Raw genomic sequence first — 21768 nt, forward strand, 5'->3', positions numbered from 1 at the left:
TATGTGTGGCGGGGGCCAAGGAGAGGAGGTACTGGGAATCAAACCCAGGGCTTTGCACATACTAGGCAAATACTCTACCACTAAGCTATATCCCCAGTTTCTTTTAATTTTTTCACGTTTAGAAGCTTTATGTGGTCAAGTCTCTTTCTCTTTTCCTTTGTGGCTTTTGCATTGGGATTTTGTTTACTTAAACTACTGTGAATTGCAGGGATGCTGATAGAGTGAATCTGAGAACCCACCATGCCTGTGACTATTGATTCAATTGGCCAAAGTAGAGAAGCTGTCAAGTTGCACCCTTGAAAGCAAGATGGGTCACCAACAGCTCTATTGGAGCCACCCGCGAAAATTTGGCCAGGGTTCTCGCTCTTGCCACGTGTGTTCAAACCCGCACGGTCTGATCTGGAAATACGGCCTCAACATGTGCCGGCAGTGTTTCCGTCAGTATGCGAAGGATATAGGCTTTAATAAGTTGGACTAAGTGATCTTCCTTGAATGGATTACCCAAGACAGCCATCCAGTGAAGGAGAACATGCTCACTCTTTGTACATAAAATAAAAGTTCTAAAAAATTTCCAAAAAAAAAAAAAAAAAAAAAAAAGAGAGAAGCTGTCAAGACATGAGTTTTGCTTTAATTTGTGCTCATGTGGGATATTTTATTTGGAGAAATCTTAGCAGAATGTCTAAAAGCATAAAGTAATAACACTGGAGGAAGTCATTTGACTTTCCATAAGGGAATTTCCCTAATTATTTTTTTTAGAAGTTTCTGGTTCACTTCCAATTTCTTATAATCATTTGATAAATATCTATTATGTGTTTGATGGATGAAAACAGTAAAGGAATAAAGGCAGAGAGGGGTTCTAAGTCATCAAGTCATGACAGGCATAAGAAGGATCCAGTTGTGTTTAGGGGCAATGAAGTCAAAGGGATTTTTTTTTTTTGACTCACATGGGTGATAAACCCTGAAATAAAAGGCAGTGACACTGTATGAGGAAAGTGTGTGTGAATTTCTCCAAGTTCAACTGGGTCTGTTTAGTACCTTTTATGGATTCACCTGATTAGGTCAGGCCCACTCAGGATGATTTCAATCATCTAGTTGGAAGCTATCTATGCTATTTTGTAACTATTAATGCTGGAAGTAATAACTCTGCATCTCTGCCCTCCAGAATGTCCCCCTTTCTTTACTGCTTTCTCCATTTCCTAATAGTTACTACCAATTAAGACCTTTGACTAACATTTTCTGTTTTAAAAAGTGTACATTTCTTAAAGGATTCTTAATTTAAATCTAAAATTTATGTTTTTCATCACTTTGTGAACTCAATAATTATTTTTTTTAAGGCTGCACAACAAATTACCACAAATTTAACAGCTTGTTCTGTAGCTCAGGAGGCAGGGCACAGTGCATCTGGTTTTTCTGCTCAGGGTCTCACACAGCTGAAACAGTGCCAGGCAGCTATCTTCATCTGGAGGCTGTTGCCAGACCTCATCCTTGTAACTGTAAAACTGAGGTCCCATGGTCTTGCTAACTATTGACTGGGGATCATTTTCAGGTCCCAGAGGTCACGCTGAAGTACTTGCAATATGGTCTTCTCTCACACTTTAAAACTCTCACCTCAAAAAGGGTTCAGTACTTTCAGTTGGTCACTTGATTAGGTCATGTTCACCTAGGATATTTTCACTTTCGATTAACTCAAAGTCAACTATTATATGGATGACCTCCTTTATAGTTCTCCAACTTACACGTTTTTGACTTTGCAATGGTGTGAAAGCAATATGCATTACGTGAAACCTGTACTTTTTGCATTTTGACCTTTTCATGCGATAGCAACATGCAGTAAACTGAACAATGACAGAAGCATCAATTCCCAGGCAATCACACAATTAGAAGGGTAACAACTGATATTGTATGGTGTACTGCATTTGTAAGTGGGTTTTGGATATTGCATCCTTTTTTCAAAAAAAAAAATTTAGTTGTTGATAGACTTTTGTTTATTTATATGTGGTGCTGAGAATTGAACCTAGTGCCTCACACATGCTAGGTAAGTACTCTACCATAGAGCTACAATCCTAGCCCACTGGATATTGCATCTTATGTTTCAAATACCATCTTATATAAAAACACCCATGTTTCTTCTGTGCCACATTATCATTTTGTTTTTCACTTTCAGTACAGTGTTCAATAAGCTACATGAGATGTTCAACACTTAAGAAGCCAGGCATGGTGGTGCATGCCTGTAATCCCAGCAACTTGGGAGGCTGAAGCAGGGGGATCACACATTTGAGGCCAGTCTCAGCAACTTAGCAAGGCCCTAAGCAACTTAGTGAGAACCTATTTCAAATTTTTTTAAAAAGGGGAGGGGGTGGCCACTAAGGATGTGGCTCAGTGGTTAAGCATCCCTAGGTTCAATCCCTAGTACCAGAAAAAAGAACTTCAGAAAACAAACAAACAAACCAAAAACCACTTTATTATAAAATATGTTTTTGTTCTATGATTTTTCCAACTTCAAGCTGCTGTTAAAATATTCTTCCATGTGTGAGGTAGAGCTATAATATTTCATAGGTAAGGTAGATTAAATTCATTTTCTACTTACTCTATTTCCAAGCAATATTTTCAATTCACCATGGGCTTATTGGGATATAACCCCATTGTAAGTTGAGGAGCACCTGTATCTGCAGAAGCCCTCTTGCTATGTAAAGAAACATAATCACGGGTGTGATATCACACCATATTCACAAGCTCATTCACATGTGTGTACAAAAATGGGGGGAATCTTGAGGGCATCTTGGAACTCTGCCTGCTGCAGTGTAGCCAGGCAAAGCACAGGCAGCACAGCACAGCACAGCAGTTATTACAAGGGCTCTGGAGCCCACCAGTCTCCAGAGTTCAAAGCCCAGCACCATTTACTAGCCATGTGACCTAGGTGTTCCATTTCTTGGTTCCCCTGTTTATGAAATGGGGAAACCATGTAGAACTTCTCAAGAGAATATCAATGCAGGTTAATTCCTTGGAACAATTTTTGATGCTTAATAAATATTGATTATGTGATTAATATAGTTTAAGTAAGTGATGTATTCTGAGATTTTATGATTTTTATCAAAGGTTTAGAAATGTTAAGAAGTTACAAAAAAAAAAATAGAATGCCATGTAAGAACTCTTAGAAACCTGCCGCAGTCTGGCTGGGCACAAAATCACGAGCCACCCAAGCAGGAACAAACTTTATTTCCCAAACTCCCGCAAATGCCATGCACGGGTCTTCTCCCGGGACACACTCCACCAACAGGAAATCCCTCCTCCGGAATTCTCTCCTACCGCACTTCCCCAACCAATGGGAACTCTCCAGGAGTCCCCCCCCCCCCCAAGAGCTCCAAAGTAGCAGGCCAAGGCAGACAGCTGATAAGCTGCTTGGTTTCTGGAGTTTTGTCATCACAGCTTGAGTGAACTGAGACACACCATCAGGAACCCAGCACCAGAACTCTGGGGGCTGCGTGCCTCCTGTGTTGGTGTCCCGCTCTGTCCTCTTTTTGCTCATTTGCTTCCTCTATTCCTCTTAGAGCTTTGACTTACAAATGGCTTTGGCTTTTTTTTTTTCTAATTCCTGATGTTGCTTTTAAAATCAAAGTAATACATGTATGAATTTTTTAAAAAATTATCTTTTTCTCCACATCTCCTGTTCTCTCTTCCCCAGGTAGCAATTTCTGTTACTATTAGTCTCTTGGGCATCATCTCAAACATTTTTTTTATGCACATATAAGTGCATAGACTCCTATTTTATGCACAAATAAGGACCTTCAATGTATGGCTTTAATTTCACCAAATTTTAATAAAAATTGTACCAGAAGCAGGTGAGTTTATTAATTTACCTTCCTTGGCCAAAGCAGAGCTTTCACATTAGAAAAAAAATTCAATAATTTCTGTTTTATCTGTAGCCTTACTCATTCTTTAGTTTTCCTTTTTCATTTTCCAAATTAGATGAGCCCTTGGGTGACATATTAAAGGGTTTTAAATTTAGATTATGAAATAAATCATAGATTCCCAATAAGTAGTGTTCAGCCATGCATTATTCATATTCAGACACACCGACTGTGGTTGTGTGTGGTCAGGAATATTTTAAGATTTCAGATTCACAGTGCTGTTGTCTTGGCCCAAACCAGATCAATCTGCCTTTTGTAATGGCTATACGAGTGAAGTGTGCAGGAGCTAGAACCTTGTCTATTCTGTAACTCTACTTCTACCACAGACCCCGAGTTGATCAGATTGGAGGAAGCCAGAGTTCCTCCCTTTCTGCAGTTTTGTCTAGCTCTAAGTGCCTTGATAATACCAGGAATTTGGGGTTTGACCTCTATGCTGCCTACCGAGTATCCACAGAGCTATCCTTCTCCCTCATCTGCCTTCAGGTGTGATGGGTTGGTCCACACTGTTGTGAATGGATCAGGATTATTCTTCTGCTTCTGTCACTGTGCTCAGGATTGAGAAGTAACTGTCACCCTCTTTGACCACATCCACATAGACTACTCTGTAGTCATTTCCTTTCTGGGGTTTTGCAACTTTCCCACCTAGGGGATCACAAGCCCACTGTGGTCTCAGATCCTTGAGTTTCAATGTGTTTTCTTCCATACTGTCCTCAGGATAGCCTTGGTCTCCTTTATCCTTATTCATCATGTTTTCTCCATCTCTCTTTTTTTTCTTCTCACCTGATCTACCAGCCTGCAATCAAGGTGTCTTTTGTGTTAGTCTGGGATAGATGGAGGAAAGGGGTAGTGAAAAGTTAAGGGATAAAGGGGACATTATTTTGTGACAGTGTTATCAATCTCTGAGAATTTCTTTTAGGTTTATGTTAGTCAGCTTTCCATTACTGTTACAAATACCCAAGATAATCAATTTATAAAGAAAGGTCTGTATTCATTTATATGGGCATTTTCAGCCCATGATTGAGTTGCCCCCTGTTTCTTTGGGGCTGTGACAGCCTAGCATATCACAGTGGAAACACATTGTGGAAGAAGTCTGTTCACTTCTTGATGACCTGGAAGGGAAAAGAATGAGATAACAAAAGCAACTGAAGTCCCAGTTTCTTCACGCACCTAAAGACATCCCAGTAGGCCCCTCCTTTTAAAAATTTCTACCACCTTCCAACAAACTTTGAACACATGGGCTTTTGGAGAACATTCCAGATCCAAACAATAGCAGTTTCTGCTCTGGGAACTACTGGCTGGTACCCAGTTTTAACCAGTGAACCAGTCCCTTTCTGCTTCATCAGGTAAAGGAAAATCCATTAGAAATGCTCTATCTGGCCCACATTTAATTTCCCAGTGGATTCTGTTTATTTAAATCTTCTTACCATCTCACTTCACAGGGTTAGGAGGGGCTGGGCATTTGGCCAGCTGAACCAGAACACAGTGAATTCTGTTCTTTGTTCATAAAAAAAAAAGAACCTATCCCAGCCCTTGGAGAAGAGACTGATTCACCTCCTTTGTTAGTTCCCTGACCCCCAGATTGGATGGTGCCTGCCCACATCGAAGGTGGATCCTCCCCACCTAGCCCACTCAGATTCACATGTTAGTCTACTCTGCACGGACACACCAAAAATAATGCTATAACAGGTTCCTGGGCATTCCTAAATCCAGTCAGGTTGACATGTAAAATAAACCACCACACACTTCAAGTTAAAATCATTCACCATGTAACTGAAAGTCAGTCACCAAGACTGCATAAAATCCCATGGCAACAGGAATGGGGGTACTGATTAGGAGGTGACTTTTGTTTCTTGCCATGAGTAGTGTTTTACTAAGAACCCCAAATTTTAGCTGACAGCTTTGAGAGTATTATTCTAAAAGTGATCCACTTCTGATAAAGTATTGTTGATCTTTTTTTTTTACTTTATTCTAAAAATGCACAAAATCATGGCATTTTCTTTTGTACTGGGAATTGAATCCAGGGAGTGCTTTACCATTGAGTTCCATCTCCAGTCCTTTTTATGTTTTATTTTGAGACAGGGTCTCACTAAGTTGCTAAGGCTGGCCTCAAATTTGCAGTTCTCCTGCCTCAGCCTCCCAAGTGGCTGGGGTTAAGGTGTCTGCTACCACTCCTGGCAAAATCATGATTTGAAGCTAGTTTATACAAAGTTTGTACAGGGTTTCTTTTGCTTTCTGTCTTTATTTTTTTCTCATTTGTATGACACTTTGAAGAAAATCATTTAGACCAAGAAAGTATTTGATATTCTACATCATGACTTGGAAATCAAATGAGCTGCAGAGGCATGGACAGGGCAAACTAGGTGTCATACAATTTGGATTGAAGAGCATTGCTGCATTGAGGAGGACTCCTGTTAGTTCAATTAGGAAGCCCCCTTTCAGACCCAACTAATTGTAGCCATATGAAAATATGGGCCCTGTATTGCCAGAACTACTATTTCAAGAGAATATGGATATCCAGATTTTTATTTGAACTTGTTTAATTTTTTTTAAAGAGTGAGAGAGAGGGAGAGAGAGAGAATTTTTTAATGTTTATTTTTCAGTATTTGGCGAACACAACATCTTTGTCTGTATGTGGTGCTGAGGATCGAACCTGGGCCGCACGCATGCCAGGCAAGCGCGCTACCGCTTGAGCCACATCCCCAGCCCTTAATTTTTATTTATTTATTTATTTTTAATTCTATGGGACCTACCCAAAAAACTTATATGTCAGATTTGATCTGGGGGTTGCCAGGTTGCAAATTCTAGTTTTTGGTGTTTTTTTTGTTTTTTGTTTTTTGTTTTTTTTGTTCTAGGGATTGAACCCAGGAGCACTTTACCACTGAGCTACATCTCTAGTCTTTTTTATGTTGTTTTTTTCATTTTGAGACAGGGTCTTGCTAAATTGCCAAGGATCTCGATAAATTGCCCAGGTTGGCCTCAAACTTGCCATCCTCTTCCTTCAGCCTCCCAAGTTGCTAGAATTCCAGGCTTGTGCCACCATACCTAATTAGTTCAGACTTTTTGATTTATACTCCTTTTGATATACAAATGAAACCACAGAACTCTATAGGCAACTTTTGCCAGCATACATCCAACAGATACAGACAGCAGAGAAATTATTTTTAATCCAGAAAAGAGAGTGAGAAATCAAAACTCCTTCCAATTGGTAGCACTACTGACACCTTTCTTCAGAGAATTTGGATACAGCAAAAATTTGCAGTGAGGGAATTAGCTTTGAGAAAAGGATTTGACAAAAGCTGTTAAAGAAGCCCTCGAAAAACCCAAATACATTCCAGCCACTCAGTGCAGAGGCACTGCCTCCAAGGGTGCTAATGGGAATTTTACATTTTTTCCCTTTATAATTTCCACTCCAAATCTTGGCAAATAAGCAGTGCCATGTTGATTTATTATTAGTCCTTTCATCATACCTTAAAGTTGTAGTTGCTTCATAATCATCTCTATTGTTCTTTAAGAATGAATAAATAAGAGATTCTGATGTCCACTTCCTGCTTTTAAAAAATAAGGTAATAAATCATCTAGAAGATGATGGGTTTGTAACAAACATTAAGACTAATGAGCTTCAACCATGGGAGAAGAGTAATATGGTTATTTCCAGTAGAGTTACAAAATAAGTTTATGAAAGAAATAAGGTAATTAACCTAACCTAAAAACTCAGATGTCTTAGTGTTATCATTTATTTATTTTGTTGCTCAGATTTTTCTAATTTTTTCCACTGGCATTCTTTCAGGTTGGCTTCTGTTTCCCTTTGCAAAGTTTCATCCCCTTCCCAACTTTTTTTTTCTTTTTTAGCACTTCTTACTTTCTGGCATTACAAGATCTTCAGACTTATCTTACTTTCTCAACTCTAACCACAATCAGCCATTTCTTCAAGGATTCCTGTTTCCTTTTGTTTGGAGAATAGAGTTTAGAAAATATGATCTGGAGCCAGGCATGGTGGCACAGACCTGTAATCCTAGTTGCTTGGGAGGTTGAGGATGGAGGATCACAAGTTTGAGGCCAGGCTCACCAACTTAGGGACTCCTGTCTCAAAATAAAAATAAAAAGGAGTGGGAAGGTAGCTTAGTGACAAAGCACCCCTGGGTTCAGTCCCCAGTGCCAAAATAAATAAATAAATAAATTAAAGCAATAAAATAAAAGAAAGCATGACCCTTTAGTCCTTTCATCATACCTTAAAGTTGTAGTTGCTTTATAATCATCCCTATTGTTCTTTAAGAACAAATAAATAAGGGATTCTGATTTCCACTTCCTGCTTTTTAAAAATAAAATAATAAATCATCTACAAGATGATGGGTTTGTAACAAATATTAAGACTAATGACTTTCAACATGGGAGAAGAGTAATATGGTTATTTCCAGTAGAGTTACAAAATAACTTTATGAAAGAAATAAGGTAGTTAACCTAACCTAAGCACTCAGATGCTGTGATATTGGATATACTCATGGCTACTGCAGTCCTCTCAGCGGGCAAAACTAGGGAAAATATTTCTGACTACTAACCCATATATGCACATGAATGTCTAATTATACTGTATCTTTGCATCTGTTTCTATACTACACTGAACATGAGTTTATACTCATGTTAACCATGCTTTTTAATCTGTCCCTCTAGAACAGTAGACATTGTGTTATGGTTTGGATATGAGGTGTCCCCCCAAATTTATGTGATGGGCTGGGGTTGTGGCTCAGTGGTAGAGCACTTGCCTAACATGTGTGAGGCACTGGGTTTGATCTCTGGCACCACATAAAAAAATAAACAAATAAAATAAAGGTATTGGGGCTGGGTTTGTGGCTCAGTGGTAGAACACTTGCCTTGAATGTATGAGGCACTGGGTTCTATTCTCAGCACCACATATAAATAAAAAATAAAGGTCCATTAACAACTAAAATGAATAAAATAAATAAAATAAAATAAAGGTATTGTGTCCATCTACAACTAAAAATATATTTAAAAAATTATGTGTGATACAATGCAAGAATGTTCAGAGGTGAAATGATCAGGTTATGAGAGACTTAACCTAATCAGTGGATTAATTCACTGATATGATTAACTGGATAACAACTGTGGGCAGATAGGGTGTGGCTGGGGGAAATTGGTCCCTGGGGGTGTGCCTTCAGGATTTATATTTTATTTCTGGCAACTGGAGCTCTCTCTCTCTGCTTCCTGGTTGATATATCCTTCTAAAATGATATTCTGCCTGACATCAGACCCAAAGCTGTGATATTGACTGACCATGGACTGAAGCTCTGAAACCATGAGCCAATATAAACGTTTCCTCTGTATGTTGTTCTTTTCAGATTTTTGGTCACAGCAATGAAAAAGCTTACTGGAACACATGATCAAGAGAAGAAGCATCCTGCATAATAAATTCTATTAGATAAGTGAGTTCTCAGATATGACTCTTTTGTATTATCAAACTTCCAAAAAGCAGACTATAGCCTTAAAATTATTTCTATGAGGAATAGCAAACCTTTGTATAGCACTTATTATGTGACTGAAACTTTTCATTTATTAGCTTATTAACTTCAAATAGGTACTGCTTTTATTACAGTTTTACAGACAGGGAAACTGAAGTACAGAGAAGTTAACTTGCCTAAAGTTAAGTGGCAGATCAGCCTGATGCCAGAGTCCACTCCACTCCACCCCCAGAAAAGTTTCATCTTTCTTTGAGGTTTCAGGAGACACTTTAATGGTAAAATTCTATAAATTGATTCTAAGTGTCCTGCAGATGCACGCAGATGCTACGAACTAAGGCTATATTTATTGAATGCCCAGTAACTGAGAGTTTTACTTTTTTTTATTATCTGGAAGGAAGGAAAGAAGGAAGGAAAGGGAAAAAATGAAATCTATGAAAGAAAGAAAGAAAGAAAGAAAGGGGAAAAAATGAAATCTATGGTCCAGCTGAAAAAAGAGAATTGAGTACTTCCCAGGTGCCAACCATTAAGGGGACTTCACACAAGAGTTGTGCCCATGCAAGTTGCTGCCATGGTAGCCCAGGGAGATAGTGGACCTTGATATGAGCCCAAACAGTTTATTGGCCACAATGGATAGGAGACATAGCCTCCAACTCTCAAGTGGCAGGGTGTGGGAGCTGATGCCTGCATTAACCCATTGTCCAGAATGGCTGTACCCCTACATCCAGAAAAATCAAGAAACATTGTCCACCTCCCCAAGCATGGAATTCTGTTTTGTCAGGACTCTGTGATTGGGAAAACAGGACCTCCTTGAAAAGCCAAAGTCCTAATCCTGCACATACAAAGTCACAGAATCCAAATTTGTTCTTCCTAATTGGGACAATTCAGAGACAATAAGTTAACATAAAAACTAATCACAGTCATGTGCAATATTGGGGCTCTTAGCAGAGCCAAACTCAGAATTGATGTGTGGGGCTATTTCCACATACCAGAACTCACAGAATGCATCCTATACGCTCTCTCTCACTCTCACTCTCTCTCTCTCTCTCTCTCTCTCTCTCTCTCTCTCTCTCTCTCTCACACACACACACACACACACACACGCACACACACACGCACCTGAGCTAAATGAACTCAAATGAGGAATGGATACACCATTAGAGAAGATTAGCAGACACAGCATCAAAAGAATGAATGCCCCAGAGAACTTGAGATAATTAAACAACATGAAAAGTGACCCTGCAGAAAGGAAGAAAGAGATTTGATGAAGTAGATAAATCTTGATTATAGAAGTTCCCTGAATGCTGAGCAGGATAAGTAAAAACCAACCCTGGTGGTGTTGGTTTTGTCAATTTAGATTTTCATAAACCGAGTATTCTTAAGGCGGGGTGGTTCTACCACACACACAAAAAGTGTCCAAATTCCTGGGCAAGGACTCAGGCCACCGAAACTCTTTTACCCTGAGGAATCTCTCACAGTCCCTGTCTCCTATACATTGGTGGCCCACTGCATGTCTTCTCTGCCTGGTCTGTGCCTGTCGGATTAAAAGGTTAGTGGGTTGATATAGGAGGAAGGATTAAAGGAATTGAAAATGAGTACTGAGCTGGATGACAGACGGAGCCGACAAGACAGCTGCCTCAGTTCCTGCAGCTGACAACTGATGGGTCACCATAACACAGGGGAGAGAGGCACTTCTTGTCACCACTGCCACCGAACGGCTGCAGACTGGTCTACCAGGCTGACAAAGGCTGTTGCTAAAACGGAGAAATGGAAAGTTAACACTGTGTGCTGGGAAAACCTCCTGCCAGGAACACGTTCCTCAAGAGGAGAGCACATTTGCAAGGAGAGAGGACTCTCCATATAGGCCATGCAGCATGTGCGAAGTGGCTGTGCAACAATTGGCTGCTAATTTGGTTCCTGGAGACCATACAACCTGCCATTTCTCTTTTTCCTTCTTCAAGATGTGTCTGCCAAGTCCCCTCTTAAACCTCCCCGCTGTCTCCATTCCAGACTTGGTTGTGCCCTTCCTCAGTGTGCCTTTACTATGTCCATATGTCTGTACAGACAAGAGTGGCAGAGTGACTCAATCACTGGGCAATTACCTTGCATGTTTTTGGTCCCCAGCATCAGCAGAGGGCACCCAGACAGGGTCTCAGGAAGGGGATGTTCAGAAGAGCAAAGTTACCCCACCCTAAATGTTATCCAACCAGTATGACATGTGCAGGTGTCAAGTTGATTGCATAGCAGAAGCTGATACACACATATCCTTGATGCCAACCAGGCATATCATATATCAATATTAAGAAAAACCACACACAGTAGGAAATGATCAAACAGGTGGTTCCTTTCTCCTCCTCCCTCTCCTTCTCTTCTTCTTCCTCCTCTTCTTCCTTCTTGTGTGCTGGGGATCATACCCAGTACCTCACAAGTTTTTTGGAGGGAAGTACCAGGGACTGAACTCAGGGACACTCAACTGCTGAACCACATCCCAGCCCTATTTTGTATTTTATAGAGAGATAGAGTCTCACTCAATTGCTTAGTGCCTTGCTGTTGCTGAGGCTGGCTTTGGACATGATCCACCAATCTCAGCCTCCTGAACTGTTGGGTGTGCCATCGCACCTGGCTCATTTTTTTTCTTTAATATTTATTTTTTAGTTGTAGATGGATGCAATCCCTTTATTTCATTTATTTTTTTTTAATATTTATTTTTTAGTTCTCGGCGGACACAACATCTTTGTTGGTATGTGGTGCTGAGGATCGAACCCGGGTCGCACGCATACAAGGCGAGCGCGCTACCGCTTGAGCCACATCCCCAGCCCCTTCATTTATTTTTATGTGGTGCTGTGGATCCAACCCAGGGCATCGCACATACTAGGCAAGCACTCTACTGCTAAACCACAACCCCAGCCCCCTTTTTCCTTTTCTTTTATATTATAAAAACTTCCTCTTTAATCAAGGTTTTAGTATGGAACAGATTTCAGAAATAAAATGGAAAGTTTCCAATACATTGAAACATAAATCCACAAGTCACCCTTCATACAACACCCAGCAGGATAAAACAAAACAGCAAGTTTACACAATCCCTGTAACAACTGCGGTCTGATTCTCAGATACTTCATTTGCCAAGTGTGTTCTGCTGGATATAAGCACATTGTGGCTTCTGGGGTCACAACCAGCGGAGGCTGGGTCCCCAGAGAACTCATCTGACAGGGCAATGGTGGTGGAGGCTCTATTGCTAGTTACCAGCACATTCAAGCAGTGCACTGAACGTCATTTAAAGATCAAAGTGGAAAACAAGAAGCCAACATAATCATGTTATTAGAAAGATGTTAACAAGTAAGAACAGCTGTGTAAAGCTTGAGGCTGAAAAGTGGCTTGCCAGCTCCATTTCTTCGGCTTCTTGGGTAGTGGCTGTCGGAACAAGGAGATGTGAGTTTCTAGTTCACGGATTGTATGATAAACCCATCCTGACTCTGCTGAAAGCCAAGATTCCTCCATTCAGATTCAGCATCAAATGGGTTTTAGAGAGGAGTTTTGCTATGTCCTTGGGCAGCATGACGTGCCAGTACTTGAGCTCCTTGTTCTTGTATTTGTCCAAGTAGTCCATTTGTTTGTGTGACCTGATGGCTCTGCCTGTGGGCCTCCAGCATGGCACCAATCTCTGAACAACTCCCCAAAGCACGCACTCCCACCCTCTTTGGCCTTGCTCTCCTGGGTAAGCACTCTTTCACTGAGCTTTGTCCCCACCCCTTTTTGTTTTATTTTGAGGAAGGGTCTTGCTGTATTGTCCTCAAGCTTGGGGTCCTCCTGCCTCAGCCTCCTGAGTAGCTTGGATTATAGGCCTGTGCCACCATGCCTGGTTCAAAGAGATTTCTTGATGTGGTATAGATAAGACTTAGTTGACTGAAAGTTTTTCACTTCATCCAAATGTTTTGGCACCATTTAGACTGTCAATTTATTCTGATTTTCCTAGATTAAAAAAATTCTGTGGGACATCTAAAATATCTTTTCTGGCCAAGTCTGCAGGAAAGAGATTCATTAGGAGAGCCAGCAATCTATATTTAAATGCTTAAGTATGGCTGTGCTATTATTACTATTTTTTAAATTATTTTTTTAAAGAGAGCGAGAGAGAGAGAATTTTTAATATTTAATTTTTAGATCTCGGAGGACACAACATCTTTGTTTGTATGTGGTGCTGAGGATCGAACCCGGGCTGCACGCATGCCAGGCAACCGTGCTACCGCTTGAGCCACATCCCCAGCCCTATTAATATTTTTTTAAAATGAATTTTTTTATGATTTTTTTCTTTTAATTTTATTTATAATGCATAATTGCATAATGGACAGATATCACCAACTTGACTGACCTAAATTAAATATCTTGTGGAAAAAGTATTTTCTATATTATACAATTACCAATGATTGTTCATAAGCTGGTTAAAAATGTCATCTTGGACCAAGTTTATACAATAAGTAAATCTAACTTTTACAATCAGATATTATATCTTTAAAAAACAAGCAAACTAATAATGTTGCATTTCTTCAACTTTTAAAACACTTGCCCAAGTTGCTTGCATCGGATTAGAAGCACAGGGATGACAAAGAAATATAAGATAAAAATTTCTTGTGAAACTGTCCATCATTAATACTTTTCTGATGGGCAGGACTTATACTGATGTGTCAAAAAATACATCTTGAAGAATAACGGAAAAAATACCCTTGTTTATTTCTTCAATTTCTTACCCCTTAAATGTCTACATTAATAAATCTTACAGTCCACGTGAAACTTTTTTTTTTTTTTGGCACTCAACCACTGAGCCACATCCTCAGCCCTATTTTGTATTTTATTTAGAGACAGAATCTCACTGAGTTGCTTAGCGCCTTGCTAAGTTGCTGAGGCTGGCTTTGAACTCATAATCCTGTCTCAGCCTCTTGAGCTGCTAGGATTAGAGGTGTGAGCCATCACACTTGACTCACGTGAAACATCTTTTTTTTTTTTTTTAATATTTATTTTTTAGTTGACGGACACAACATCTTTGTTGGTATGTGGTGCTGAGGATTGAACCCGGGCCGCACGCATGCCAGGCGAGCGCGCTACCGCTTGAGCCACATCCCCAGCCCCACGTGAAACATCTTAACACGTGAGTTACCCAGTGTTCACCATGGCAAAGAGCAGATCAAGAGCCAGGGCCTGGCACGCTGGGAAACGCTACACAGTCTTCTCTTCCTCTGCTTTAGTGACCTGGATACAAGTACATATTCCTGGGAACAAAAGACTGAACCTTGCAGTATTTCCACAGTGATAATAATTAGCTTCCCCTGTAAATAAAAGTAGCCACGTGGCCTAAGTCCAGTCACATGGAAAAGGTCAGGCAGCTCCTGGAATGCCAGCAGCCATCTCTGTCTCTGTCTCCTGTTGTGGCAGAGTTGGTCACCTCCACTGTCATGTTGCCCGGGGGTCGGCAGTAGACACTGTCACACAGAAGGCACTCTGGTGGCTTCCATCTATCTCTGCAGCATGGTTTGTTCCAGTATTTACAGTGCATTTCAGTGAGTCACCTGTTCCACTGCACATGCCCATCAGATGACATCCAGGCTATCAGTAGATCATCACCCTGACTGGGTTTGGCCTGGCACGAACTCTGGACAATGGATCAGCAGACAGAAGTCTGTTTGTGGCACACTTCTGGGAGGAGGGCCCGGGATTGGCTATTTTTCTGGTTCTATCTTTTTCCTCATTTTTTTCATCCACAACTTCTACTTCTGTGCTGTCCTTCAGGTCCTCTAAAATGAGATTAAGGTTTGTAGTGAGAGTCTGCACACGGTGAAATCCAGCAATCAGGGAAATAGGCAAGAAACCTTGCTCATCCATCTTTCTCTGAGGAAAGAAGTCATGTTCTAAGTTTTCTATACTGAAGTAATGATGTTCAATTTGATGTTTAATATACTCCTTAAGCAATGCTTCTTCCACAGGATACTCCTGTACACCCGTACCATCGTCACAGTAATCCATCATAATGGTGTTAATTTCTATTTGAAATGGTTGGTCTGTCTTTTCACCGTGAAATCATACAAATAATCAAAGTTCTGCCTCCTCCTCTTCCCTGTCCTCGTCCTCTCCCTCAGCCTTTTAAGGAACTTTGGATATTACCCCCTTACTCCTTGCACTGGACGCTTCATTGTGATCATCTCTTTTTTGTCTGTCTTGCCTCCAACTCCATGTGTCATTTCTCCTGTTATGGGGTGATTTATTTGCTTCAGGTTAACACTGAAAACTGTTGCGGATCCAGGTCTCTCCTGACTCTCCGGTCTTAGAATCATCTAAGTGCAGTGGTATCCACTGTGTTTATTAGCTCTCTTTCATTGACTACCTGACTGGGCCTCATCCTTGCTGACATTTTCAACAGGATTGTCTAATTTTGTTTCCTGGTTTTCTTTGCTCTCACTGTTATTCCTCTTTTTAACCTTCTCTTCTTCTTCGTCTTTTCCCCCCCTAATTTGTGGCTCCTTATTTCCTTGGTTGATGACACTCTGAGACTGCAAAAAGTTTTTTTCCGGTGCTTACTAACCCTCTTGGTGTTGGCCAGTTTGCCATATCGCTGAAATCACTGGCCTTATTGGATTTCCTTGTCTTCAGTTCCTGCTTTTATAATTTTAGGGGAATGGGACTTGGCGGCTGATTCTACAATGGATTTAAGCACTTATTATAGCTATTAAATTAGTTATTACTCCTTAAGGCTTTCTGCAAGTGGTAGAGGAACACAAGAGGGTTATAGTGTTTTAATAGAAATATGGTCCATATGAAATAGGCTACTATTTAGATAGACTTCAGGACTTAGTCAAAGTGGTTCTTATCAGAAGCCCAAGTTTTGAATTGGGAAACACATTTGTTAGAAGCATGATCCAGGATGCTCCAGTGCTGAAATCAGAAGCAGGGGCAAGAAGTTCATAAAAAAAAAAATCCATTTATAAGCTCAGAGAGTCTTCTTTTCATAAGCAGCAACTTCTCCTGAATTGGTTCAGACTCACAGCTCCGACTGCAGAGATGGTTTTGCTCTAGGAAGCTCCGACATGATTCCTGTCTATTAATACCTTGGAGGGTACAGGACTGTATCTTTAATGCAGCTCTTGGTTTAATCTTCCTGCCAAAAAGGAGTCTACAGAACTCCAGGAGCCAAAATTGTTGCTGTAATATGAGAAGGCGACAAGGAAAGTGCCTTTTGCTATCAAGCCACGTGTGCTGGGCTAAGAAACAGATTAAATGTCTTTCTGTGTGCGGTGAAGTGATAGGTACCCAATTTCTTCCTCTAAGAGCTTACAATGTGAGAAGAGCATGGTGGGTGGGGTGGGGGGGCTGCAGTGTGACCGTCATGGAATGAATGCTTCCTTGGAACAGAGGCTTAGTCAGTAAATAAAAAGCTATATCGAGAGGCTAAAAGTCTGATTTGAAATAAGATCAGGTATAATTTAAAATAAACTCAGGTTGATTAGTTTATAGTTTAAAGCCAGTGGTTAAACTGAACCAAAATCACAAACTAAACCTCATGAGGCTATTTTGTTTGGATCTGAGGAAAGAGTTGCTTCCTGTAAATGTTGTTTTTGTTGTTGTTTTGTTGTTGTTGTTTTGGTACAAGGGATTGAACTCAGGGACACTCGACCACTGAGCCACAATCTCCAGCCCTATTTTCTATTTTGTTTAGAGACAGGGCCTCACTGACTTGCTTAGCACCTTGTTTATGCTGAGGTTGGCTTTTTGAACTCCAGATCCTCCTGCCTCAGCCTCCAGAGTCGCTGGGATTACAGGCATGTGTCATCTTGCCTAACTCTGTAAATTGTTCTTAAATCTACATCTTTGGGGCTTCCTAGGAAACTTTTAAAATATTCTCAGGCCCACCCCAACATTTTCTGAATCAGAGGTGAGGGGATGGAGCCCAGGAATCCTGGATCTGGGAAACGCTGATGGAATTTGGAGAAAGGATTCAGTCTTAGGGCCAGACAGACCTGGTTTTGAATCTTGCCAGGGTGCTCTCAAGCAAGTTTCTTCACTCTCCCAAGCTCCAGAACCTCAAAGAAGAGTAACTTGGGGATGGATCAGTGAGATAGCACATGGTAGGGGCCTTAAAGTTTGGCACAGAGGCTGGACACTAATTTGGCATATGGTAATTATGGGATGCTCTCCCCTTCCTAACTCTAGAAAATGATGCCCCTGAAACTGCTGCCCTGGGGATTTCTCTGGACACGCAGGTAGCCAATTAAACCTGAATCAGATCACCAGATAGTAAGTCATGAAGTTGGCCAACTCACAGAGAGGAAGTTTTGGCATCCTGGTTATTACTGATAACCTCAGGTTGAATCTGATTAAATGTGTGAACATCCAATCAAAGGCCAGCAACAGTTGATGGAACCAGTTGAACAGGCCAGTGCAGGCCTTGGGGCTTCTGATTCACTGAGGGCTGGCTGTAGCCCTGGGTCCTGCATGTGATAATCATGTTTTGTGCTTAAAGGCCCTCGATATCTTTAGGGTTCACTTGATTGTCACCATAATTGGGGGATGGCCTGCTGGCGCTGTCCCCAGACAACACTTTGCTGGCCTGGCATTGCTCTTCCATCTTCTGAACGTACAACTAGAGGGAATTTGGGGTCATTTGAAGCCACAGGATAAACATGACTGAGATTTTACTTAAAGCCAAGAAGGAATGGCATTGTACTTACACTGATAGTAGCCGGTGTTTATGAAGTGTTTGCTTCGTGCCTGGCACTTTTATTCTAATAACAATCTTATAAGAAAATACTGGGAGGTAAGAACTATTATCATCCTTTGTTGTTGTTGTTTTTGGTGCTGAAAATCTACTCAGGACCTTGCACGTGCTAGGCAAGATAATTCTTGCTTTACAGATGAAGAAAAACCAAGAAGCAGAGAGGTTAAGTATCTAGGCAAAGAAGTATTAGAGAGGAATGAGAAATATGAGGAAAGAGGGCATTCCTGACAGAAGGCATAGCATGTGCAAAGGCCCTGAGAAGGAAATAAACCCAGCTTGAGGAAAAGAAAGGCTGGTCTACAGAGAAAGAAACCAAGGGCTGTCAGATCCTGCAGTTTCTTAGAGGCCACAGTGATTTGTGCTATTGTGAGAAGAGCAATGGGAAGTAATTTAATTTTTGCTTTTTTTTTTGAATTTTTAATATTTATTTTTTTAGTTCTCGGCAGACACAACATCTTTGTTGGTATGTGGTGCTGAGGATTGAACCTGGGCCGCACGCATGCCAGACGAGCGCGCTACCGCTTGAGCCACATTCCCAGCCCCAATTTTTGCTTTTAATTTAACTTTTATTATGGGATTTAAAAAGTATGCTCCCAAATAGAACATGAGGTAACAGGCCTTTATGTACATCACCCAGTGTCAACCACTGCAAGAGAGAAGATGACATGAGGAGCTTTGTTACCATGACAAAGAAACCCTGTGGCTTCTGAGAATGAGGGAGCATAGTGGAGCCACTGCAGTGACCAGGCAAGAATGAGCACCAAGGTAAGGGCAGATGGAGGGAGGGTAGCAGGAAGATTCCCAAGAAATGGATGTGAAGGGGTCTGGGTTTGGCTTTTCTCAGAAGGGACAAGGATTGGAGTGCAAGCTGTTTAGTTGAGAAGCCAGAAAATATTGACCAGGAAGCAGGGAAGAGAGACGGGGAGAGAAGAAGGCAGGTAGCCAGGACCTTCTCAAGTCAGCTTGGGCAGAACAAGCTACATCCTTTGCAGGGCCCAATACAGAGTGAAAATTGGAGGCCTCTTGCTCATAAGTTGTTAAGAATTTCAAAGTGCTGGTGGCAGAGCACACAGCCCAGCACAGGGCCCTTCTAAGCATGGGGATCCTGCAGCTAGCTGCCCATGTAGCATGTCGGTGAAGTGAGTCCTGCTGTTGGGCAATTGGAGTTTAAACTTACCGGGAGACTTGGTCACACAGTGTGGAACATACATCTCAGAGGAATGAGGGAGTTTTGCATCATTGCTCAAAGGCTGCACCTGGAGAGTTCCAGCTTCCTGACACTTCCAGATCTCCTTCTGAGGAAAGATGGTTTCCCAGGATGCCTTTTGTAGATTCTAGAAGTTGGCATGTGTCAGTGTCCCTACGTGGGCCAGGCACCAAGAACCTCTGCTGTCAGGGCTGAGGACAAGGGAGGTGACTTTAAGGCTTCTGAATTTTGTGCTGGAAGGTTGGAGGGTCCTTCTTGAGACAGGGGGTGTGGGAAGGGGAGCAGGTAGGAGTATGGGGGGAGGAAGCATCTAAGTGTGGCTTGAATGTGCTGAGCTTGACTCTTCCACCTAGAGCTGTCAAGATGGCCGTTTGAGCTTTGGGTCTTAGGCTCATAGGAAAGTGAATGGGAAAGGCATGCAGTGGGCTCTGAGATGCCTGCTGTTCACTGTCCATAGTCCGGGGCTAGGCCACCAGTCAGCACTGTGGGCCTGAGTTAACTAAAATAGAAAGCTGCTCCCCGGGCCCCAGCAAGCCATGTGGTCACCTGCCCTGTAAGGCCCTCCAGGTTTGTGCCATCCCTCGGTGGAAGGAAGGCTGGAGTCATCTCTGGCTCTCCCCAGGCTCCTCCTGTAAATGACCTTCTGATATACAGCTGCCCCAATCCTGACCTGGCCTTGGGAGGAGCAGAGAGCAGATAGTCTAAAACCATCAGTGTCAGGCCGACCTGTGCTGCCTTCCTACGCACCCGCCTGTGCCCAGGGTAGGGGTCAAGGAGAAGGAGAGGCAGGTTCTCCAATCACCTGTGCCAACATCACAGTTGTTTTTCCTGTTCTTATCTCCAGCTTGTTTCATGAGTTTTCTCTGGGCAAATAGAATTCTAAGTTTACCAGTGGATATTAAAACAATGAATTTTCTTCCCGAATGGAGACAAGCGAAATGGCTGCAGTTTTCCGGAGTCTAATTACCAGGAGTAGTTAAAGTGGCCAAAACTTGGTAAGTGGGCGTCCCGGTGACATGGGTGTTCTTACATATTTCAATGTCTATTTTAAAAAAAAGGGCATCCAGGCTCCATTAGTGTCAAGAGATGCTCCTAGAAGCCACTTTATTTTATATCATTAAAGTCAATCTGAGTTTCCAAACAAAGAAGAGGTTAAATGAATCGGACCTGCCAAGTCCAGGTAGCCCTGGAACCCTTGTCCAGTAATTGCTTCATTGTTCTTTCTCATTAAATTGAAGGTCAAAGGAATCCTATGGCAACTTGCTTTTGGGGAGAGAAATCTTTCCAGCGGTCCCTGGAGACTGTGGAGGGGCCTAGGAGCCCACTGCAGGGGCATCTGGGCACAGACACGGGCCATGGGTTGACTTTATGCTTTCATGACCTTAATTCAGGTCCTCCTGGGCAGAGTCTTTCTACTTTCTTGTGCTTGTAAAGAATGTACCTATACAAGGGGCTGGGGGTCTAGCTCAGTGGTAGAACATTTGCCTAGCATGTGTGAGACACTGGATTCAATCCTCAGCACCACAAAAATAAACAAATAAACAAAAAAATAAATAAAGGTATTGTGTCCATCTACAACTAAAATATTAATAAAAAATAACATTCATATATGAAACCTGGGCAGGTTGGAATAATCTGAAACAGAGCCAGAGTGCTTGTCTATGTTACTCTGAAATATTTAGATGGAAAGTAGAGGAAATATAGATGAATGTTGTATTTGTCATTGTGGAAAATTAAACATCTGGCCTGTTAATTAATTTTTTAAAAGTTTTAATCCAGCTATTTTTGGCAAGGCAAAGGCACAGCTTGAGAAATTCCTATTTATTATAATTTCGTGACTGCTTTATTCAGGGGTGATATTCAATTTGAACATTGGGTTCAGCATGTATGCCAGCCCCAAACAGCCAATATAAATTCATGGTGTGTGTTGGCTAGAGGACAGCCCCAATGATTCTGTTCCCTCTTCAGGAGAAGGAAGAAGAGGGGACATTGAGGCAGTACTTTCAGAGAATGTCCCTTGCAGTAGTGTCTTTCCATAAAAGGGGAGATGAGATGATGCTGGGGATAAGCTGTGTTGGGAGGATCTGGCATCCGCTGTGAATCAGTCCCTGGGGGCTGATGCCTGCCTGGCTGCCCACCCCCAGGACAGGCCCCTTGCTACTCGACGTCCTCTAGATACTGAAGCAGCAGAACAGAGATACCAAGGACTTGGAATCTGAAGATGAATAATCCGTGATATTAAAAATGACAGTCCAAATTGGTTCCAAATACAAGGATGTTTTCGTAATGGTGCTGGTGCTGATTGTCTCACACAGCTTCATGCTTCACATATTTTCCAGCCAAATAAAGAGGCCTAATAGCCATCAAACTCTTGTCTAGTATAATTACCATAAATCATTATAAATGGGCTCTAATATTGCTAGA

At 41.6% G+C, this 21768-nt stretch overlaps 3 pseudogenes; 1 reads left to right on the forward strand and 2 right to left on the reverse strand.

Annotated features, from left to right (window-relative positions):
- The first annotated feature begins 296 nt into the window (after window positions 1-296).
- Window positions 297-536, forward strand: LOC113195394 (small ribosomal subunit protein uS14 pseudogene; annotated as a pseudogene).
- A 12161-nt stretch (window positions 537-12697) lies between these two features.
- On the reverse strand, window positions 12698-14953 carry LOC113195379 (cyclin-dependent kinases regulatory subunit 1 pseudogene; annotated as a pseudogene).
- Window positions 14954-14977: 24 nt separating this feature from the next.
- LOC113195378 (la-related protein 1B-like) lies at window positions 14978-15973 on the reverse strand (annotated as a pseudogene).
- Between the last annotated feature and the right edge of the window lie 5795 nt (window positions 15974-21768).

The sequence above is a fragment of the Urocitellus parryii genome, chromosome 15, assembly GCF_045843805.1.
Source record: "Urocitellus parryii isolate mUroPar1 chromosome 15, mUroPar1.hap1, whole genome shotgun sequence".
In the NCBI taxonomy this organism is placed as follows: domain Eukaryota; kingdom Metazoa; phylum Chordata; class Mammalia; order Rodentia; family Sciuridae; genus Urocitellus; species Urocitellus parryii.